Here is an 8,248-nt window from a genome sequence, read left to right as displayed (position 1 = left end):
TGCTCCTCATCCCCTGCTAACTGCAGCAGGAGTCTTTTTTGTTTGTTCTTGGGACAGTGAGAATGGGGAGGGGAATGAATCTGGAGAGCCATATATTCTCTCCAAGCCTGGAGCTATTATTGCCAGACGGGGAGCCAAGGATTTTTCCTTAATTTTGTGGCAATAGAATCTTCTATTTTCTTTACTCCCACCTCCTTTGCAAAGCCAGAGAATAGGAGGGGGAGATAATTGCCTCGGAATGCAGCACTTAACCCCTCTGAAAAGTGATAATTGCTGCATTCCAAAGGGATTAGCATAGTGGGATCCATTTAAACCTTCTCAGCACAAGGGAAAATTTGCAGAGGTTTCCCGCAGTTGCTAAGAGACCAGCTCAGTTCCACCAGTGTTAGCAACCTTGTGTGAGCCCTAGTGTTCCAGCCACTGGAGTTTTATGCACCAGAGCCCCGGCCATGTGAGCTCTGTGTGGAGCCCCATTGATTTCAGTCCTTCAGTGCTGGAGTCTACCTACATTGCAGGATTGGGGACTATGTCATCTAGGAGCTCTTCTCAGAGCAGGTCTAAATGACACTGTGTGTGACCATCCTACATTAGGACTTCCAACATTGCAACAGTGAACATTTTTTGCAACATTTTTTTGTCTCTAGTGTAGACAACACTTAAGTGGATTTTCATTATAACCAACTTCACTGTAAGGGAATTGCCGTGTATTTGATTATTGTAAATGTGCCCAGGAAATGTTTGGCATGTTTTGAAAACATCTATAAACAAAAGAGCCCTGTGATTGTATTCATGTAGGGGAGATGGATATGGCTGATGGGCTACCTTAATTTTAGTGTGCAGGAGAGGGAACATATGGCAGACATTTGATATTATTTCAGCTGGTTTTCCAGGTATCTGATCTTTTACTGTCAATATGAACAGTACTTCTGTGATTTATCTGATACATAGCTAATGCTGTAAAATCTGAACAAAGAGGAAAGAAAGCCCTAGACCTTACCAAAAAAAAGTGTTTTTCTCTGCCTTACTGACTGTACCAGTTTCAGCAGAATAGGTCCTGCTAATATGCCTTTTGGATTGCACGGGAAACAAATCTTATACCATTCTCACTCTGATAGTGCTACACAGGATTATAGTATTTGATTAGATCCATCTGCTATGATGAAGGCTAATTTGTATTTGTTTTAATCATTTGAAATTGACATAAAAATGCCAGTTTTCAAAAGGATAATGTGAAGAGAAGACTTTTGAAGATTTCCTGTCAGAACTAGTTGGGTGGAACTATAACAGCCTGTCTTAAATGGAAATACCGGTTTTGAAGTAGAATATTAACTATAAATGTATGTTTTTAAAAGAAACCCTGCTCTCTCCCGTTGGCTTAGAACGGCTACATTAGAGAGCTTACAGCAGCGCAGCTGTATTGGTGCAGGTTCACCTCTGTAAACTCTCTACTGTAGCCATAGCCTGAGTCACTTATTTCCTGCTATCCCTCAGGCCTCAACTGCATGTCTTTCCCATACAGAATATATATTTCAGAGTTTGTTGTGGTGTTCACAGTATCTTCTTGGGACCGAACCATGCTTTTTATTACTCACACTGGGACCACTCATAGAAGTTAGGTGAGTAGGATTTGGCCTTTGGTTGTCCCTTTACATAGACACCTATTACAATTATTGATAATCATCTGATCCCTAAATGCTGATTTTACTAAACCAATGAAAAAATATTTCCATCCATAGTAATCTAAATGGACAGATAGGCAAAGTAAGTAAAATGCTGCTTGAGAACTCGTTTCAGTTAAGGATATTTGCTTTGGATATTTGACATGTGATGCTGGCAATTTGTGTTTTAACCATTATAAAGATGTAACTTTTTCAATCGCAGCATCTACTGTCATTAAATAATTGTGTGACTCCCCCCGTGATTTAAATAGGAAAAAAATAAAAAATGCTTAAAAATCTCAACATTATCCATCCAAATTATAAAAAAAATAAAAATTGAATTCTGCTAAGCCTAACTATAGTAAAGTTAATGGGAGTTATGCCAACACAGAAAAACAAGGATAGAACCCACAGAGTTCAGTTGTTTCCATGAGCAACCCTAAAGCTATAACAGCATGTTGCTCATGTCAGCAGTTACTTGAAGGGTGTGAATTGGGCCACTAGAACTAAAACGTGCTTCCATGTGTTCTATATTTAACACTGGATTGCATACTACTGTATGGTGCCAGGCAGAACACCAAGCCTACCAATTTAGCTCTGCAGCCAGAATTTACTATGGGACAAGGGAATGGAAAATTGAAAAGGGTGGAGTGGGGGAGACCTCCACCCCCCATGAACCCAGCTGCTCCTCAGGCAGGAGCATATAGCCTGATGGCTGTCCCACTCACTTTCTAAATTCTGGTTTCAGAGTAACAGCCGTGTTAGTCTGTATCCGCAAAAAGAAGAACAGGAGTACTTGTGGCACCTTAGAGACTAACAAATTTATTAGAGCATAAGCTTTCGTGGACTACAGCCCACTTCTGCGGATGCACATATATATATGCATCCGAAGAAGTGGGCTGTAGTCCACGAAAGCTTATGCTCTAATAAATTTGTTAGTCTCTAAGGTGCCACAAGTACTCCTGTTCTTCTTTTTCTAAATTCTAACATACAAATGATGACCTCAGTCCTGCAAACACCTGCATGGAGTCACTTTTACTACAAATAGATTATACACAGTGTGGGTGTAAGGGCCTGCCTAGATGGATGGATGGATCCCTTTGCAGGATCAAGACCTAAACTGGGTTCCTAACTGATTTTTTTTTGAAGTACAAAAGAAGAATTAAAAGTAGATATTGGAATAAAAGCTGTTGCTGAAAGTGCAGAGGAGCTTATGGAAGGAGGAAGGCTCTGAATGGATCAGACAATCTAAAAAAAAAGTGTTTGATATTATTTAACAATAAAAGTTCTTCTTCATAGTGGAGAAAGGGGCATATACTTAATATCAGGCACTATACTTTATGGTGGAAGGGTATGTTATAAACACTCCCTTTTCCCCCTTAATAAATCTGTGAATGATAAAAAGGTTATTGAGAATGAAAGAAGGTGCCTTTGTCTGGTAGCAGTACGTCCCAGCAGGGGATGTATTGTTAGACTGCTGGAGCACTTCTCAGAGGGTTGAAGACCTATTCAGTCTCCAGCCTACTTCCTAACAATGCACTTGAGGTGTGCACCAGTAGCCATCTAATGCATATCCTGCTGGGGCTTACTGCTGTAATCAATTGTATGTAGCAGCAGGGATGAGAAAGTAATGGCAGCCCTGCTGGCGTTTATTAAGTATTTTTCTAAATGATTCATTTTACTTTGAAGTTACACACCTTCTTTTAAAGCGCGTAAAAGTGTTATTACATTCTACCTTGATTGCTAGTTTTCTTAAATTTCCTGTTACACAAAACAGCATCAAACTGTCCTTTATCTAGTACACTGAATATCCGTTCTATTCTCCAAACTGATCCTGTAAACGCCTAACCAGGTGTGTATTATTATTTTTATTATTGTAACACAATAGGACCCAACCAAGATCGGAGCCCCATTGCGCTAGTCACTGTTTAGGAACACATTCAGAGAAAGTCTCTGTCCTGAAGAGTTTACACTCTAAAGCCTGGTTGACACTGGGGTAGGGTTACCATATTTCAGCAAGAAAAAAAGAGGACGGGAGGAGCCCCGCCCTAGCCCCGCCCCTGCCCCTCCCACTTCCCGCCCCCCCAGAACCCCCAACCCTCCCCCGTTCCTTGTCCCCTGACTGCCCCCTCCTGGGACCCCTGCCCCTAACTGCCCCCCAGGACTCCACTCCCTATCTAAGCCTCCCTGCCTCTTGTCCCCTGACTGCCCCAACCCTTATCCACACCCCCACCCCCAGACAGACCCCTGGGACTCCCACGCCCCATCCAACCACTCCCCACCCCCTGACAGCCCCCCCCCAGAACTCCCGACCCATCTAAACCCCTCTGCTCCCTGTCCCCTGACTGCTCCGATCCATCTCCCCACCCCTGCCACCTGACAGCCCCCCCCCCAGAACTCCCAAACACTCCCCCCGCTCCTTGTCCCCTGACTGCCCCCTCCTGGGACCCCTGCTCCTAACTGCCCTCCAGAACCCCACCCCCTACCTAAGACTCCCTGTTCCTTGTCCCCTAACTGCCCCCTCCTAAGACCCCCCCCCAACTGCCCCCCAGGACCCTACCCCCTACCTGTACCCTGACTGCCCAAAACTTTCTCCACTCCCCCCAAAAAGCCCCCCCCCCGTTTCGTGACTGCCACCTCCAGAACCTTCCTGCCCCCTGACCTCCTTACCCTGCTGCTCAGAACAGAGTGTTGGGCTCTGTGCAGCCGAGCCGGACACGTGGCTGAGCTCCCCAGCACAACAAAACCCGGTCCCTGGCCCTGCACAGTGCTGCCGGACTGGGCTGCAAGGGAGCTGCCGGCTCAGAATGCAGGGCGGATCCGGCTCCTCTACAGCTGCTCCTGAGTCCAGCCCGGGACTTCCCTGCAGCCCTCCCAGCCGCTCGCTCTGCTCTGCCGGGGGGGAAATCCCGGACATTGTGAGTGCTTTACAAATTCCCCCCGGACGCTATTTTTAGCACAAAAAGGAGGACATGTCCGGGTAAATCCGGACGAATGGTAACCCTACACTGGGGGGGGATCGATCTGAGATACGCAACTTCAGCTATGAGAATAGCGTAGCTGAAGTCGATGTATCTTAGATCGACTTAGAATTACTTACTTCATGTCCTAGCAGCGCGGGACTGATGGCCGCGGCTCCCCCGTCGACTTTGCTTCCATCTCTCGCACTGCTGGAGTTCAGCAGTCAATGGGAGAGCAATTGATTTATCGCGTCTACGCTACACGCAATAAATCAATCCCCGATAGATAGATCGCTACCCACCAATCCGGCGGGTAGTCTAGGCGTACCCTTAGTAAGCAAGGCAGACAAAAAGACGGAGGGGAAACAAGCATAGAGGTAAAGTGAGTTGCCCACAGTCACAAAGCAGGTCAGCCAGTGAGCCTTCTGAGTTCCAGTCTAATGCCCTTCCACTAGACTACACTGCCTCCTTAACTTTACCCACATGAGGAAGTCCCATTGAATGTAAGTAAAGTTACAAACATGCTGAAGTGTTTACAAGGTTGTGTGTCCCTTTGACATGTTATTAATCAAAATTGTAATGTGTGTGATGTCTTTGCCCATCTTCTACTCAGAACTGGGAGACTTAACAGACACTGTCAGTGTTGCCTATGCAATTTTTCGCTCTTTTTGAAAATGCCTTCTATGTCTAATTCCTCACCCAGTATATAACAAATATGCACCATGTTTAATAGTACAGCAGGTATATGAAATTTTAAAATCTGATTCTATGTATCTCACTGGTAAATCATTCCAACTGCAAAATGTGCATTATATATACCCCCTTGTCTGTCCGCCTTCTGAAGGATAGAGTGGTATGAAGACCGAAAACAAGGGAGAAGTACAAGATGTTTTAAACAATGTATGTTTAATTTACTTGACATAAATAAAGCCACCTGTAATTTCATTTTCCAGATTTCACATTTCTGATTTAAATAATTTGTAATAAGAAGAATGTGAGGAGCCCAATGTTGTGAAGAGCAAATTTGGGTTTAAAGTGAAGTCTGTTATCTTGGGAGGAATGGTCTCTTATCTGTAGTTAGCTTTATCACATCAAATGAGTAAAGAATGCAGCAGCAGGAGTCTTTTTAATTAGTCTACATGTTTACATTGGTGATCTGGTTCTTTGTTCATGTGTGGGAAGGAGAGGGGGGCTGCCACCTTGGTTAATGTGTGATTTACTGAAGTTGTGCTTTTCCTGTTAGCTTAGCTTTTATGGTGGTTGTATTGACTGATGATTTATTGCCCTGTTATTAAGAAACTAACCTTGAAGAATAAGATAATGGCTACCAAGAGGGAGGTTTTTAAAATAAAAACTGAAAACTTCTGAAAGTGAGGCATCAAACAGAAGTGACAGATTGCCCTGTACAGTTTGCCTAGCCATTCAGTTTTTGTATGCCATAAGAGGACACTACTCTTACTCATCTCTACTTATATAGCCTCTGATACTATGAAGATTATATGTTAGATATTTCTTTGTCCTTTTTTTGCTTATTCTTTTTATTTACAATGTAAATTTGCTAATCTGCACACTGCATGATCTCTCCCCTCAGCACAGATTTAATGTAATAGCAGGAACAGCATTGGAATGATACCACCCTCCGACTACTAAGACACCATTACTTTTACAAGACAAGCGCCAAAACATTTCATAGTGCACGGTGAGGTACTATCCGTTAAAATTAAACTGTCATTGTCAAAATGAATTAACAAAATGCAGTTGGGAATGCAGGTTCCGGTTCCATGTTTGATTGTTTGATATCTGCAAGTAAGGCCGCCTCCTTCATTACTGACTTCCAATGGAAGAAGAATCTGAATGTAAACAAGCAATCAGATCTGCCTGGCAGGCTCTTGCCCCTGTGTGCAGCTGCTCCATTAAAGACATTGCATAGCCTGAAGTCGCTTGTGCCAGTGGTTTTCAAACTTTTTTTCTGGGGACCCAGTTGAAGAAAATTCATAGATTCATAGACTGGTAGGGACCTTGAGAGGTCATCGAGTCCAGTCCCCTGCCCTCATGGCAGGACCAAATACTGTCTAGACCATCCCGGATAGACATTTATCTAACCTACTCTTAAATATCTCCAGAGATGGAAATTCCACAACCTCCCTGGGCAGTTTATTCCAGTGTTTAACCACCCTGACAGTTAGGAACTTTTTCCTAATGTCCAACCTAAACCTCCCTTGCTGCAGTTTAAGCCCATTGCTTCTGTTCTATCCTTAGAGGCTAAGGTGAACAAGTTTTCTCCTTCCTCCTTATGACACCCTTTTAGATACCTGAAAACTGCTATCATGTCCCCTCTCAGTCTTCTCTTTTCCAAACTAAACAAACTCAATTCTTTCAGCCTTCCTTCATAGGTCATGTTCTCAAGACCTTTAATCATTCTTGTTGCTCTTCTCAACAAATTGTTGATGCCCATGACCCAACGGAGCTGGGGATGAGGGGTTTGGGATGTGGGAGGGGGCTCTGGGCAGGGGTAGAGGGGTTGGGTGCGGGTAGGGTGACCAGACATCCTGATTTTATCGGGACTGTCCCGATATTTGCTTATTTGTCCCGCGTCCTGACCTAGCTTCAGTCGGGACGCGAATTGTCCCTATATTTTGCCTCTGCTCACAGGCGGAGAGGAGCCCGGAGGGGGCTCGTGCCCCCCCCGCCCCGACTCTGCCCCCTCCTTCCCCCATTGGATCCCTCCCCAAATCCCTGCCCTGGCCCCGCCTCCCAGCCCCGCCCCCTCACTTCCCCTTTGAATCCCTTCCCAAATCCTCGCCCTGGCCCTGCCTCTTTCCCAAGCATGCCGCATTCCTCCTCCTCCCCCCTCCCTCCCAGGCTTGCGCTGATCAGCTGTGTGGCGGCGCAAGCGCTGGAGGCAGGGGGGAGATGGAGACGGAGCGGAGGCATGCAAGTGCGGGGGGTGGGGTGTGGAGCTCCGGCAGCCATTTTTTTTCCGGTGGAAGGAGGGGGAAGTGGAGACGGAGCGGAGGCATGCTGGTGCGGGGGTGCAGGGGACGGAGCTCTGGCGGCCATTTTTTTTCCTTTTTTTGCTTCGCCGCCGGCCTTTTTTTTCTTCTCCGTCCCCACCTTCCCCCTGCACCCCGATATTTCACCTGTGTGATCTGGTCACCCTAGGTGTGGGAGGGGGTCTGGGCTGGGGGTGGAGACTCAGGTGGGGCCGGGGATGAGGGGTTTGGAGTGGCTTTCGTTCCACTCCTTCCAAATCTGAGTGATTTACCTGCTAAATGTTTCAACTTAGTTTTGTTGTGATTATTCTGCATTCCACACCAATGTCAATTTTGAAATTCACTTATTTCTGGGGTTGCCAATTTTGGTCGGATGTATTCCTGGAGATTTAATTACATGACCAGAGGTGAAAGTAAGCAAAAGCCGGTACACAGCCGACCGTACCGGCAGGGGGCAGCTTCCCCAGGCAGGCAATTTAAAAGGGCCCTGGGCTCCCGGCAGCAGCCAGAGCCTCTGGCCCTTTAAATCACCAGCAGAGCCCCACTGCTGGAGCCCTGGGGTAGCAGTGGTGGCCAGGAGCCCCGGGGCTCCGGCAGCGGACAAAGCCCTTGGCCCTTTAAATCACTGCCAGAACCC

The sequence above is a fragment of the Malaclemys terrapin genome, chromosome 6 (genome assembly GCF_027887155.1).
Source record: "Malaclemys terrapin pileata isolate rMalTer1 chromosome 6, rMalTer1.hap1, whole genome shotgun sequence".
In the NCBI taxonomy this organism is placed as follows: Eukaryota; Metazoa; Chordata; order Testudines; family Emydidae; genus Malaclemys; species Malaclemys terrapin.
The sequence above is the reverse complement of the archived record's forward strand: the minus strand, read 5'-3'. Positions refer to the sequence as shown.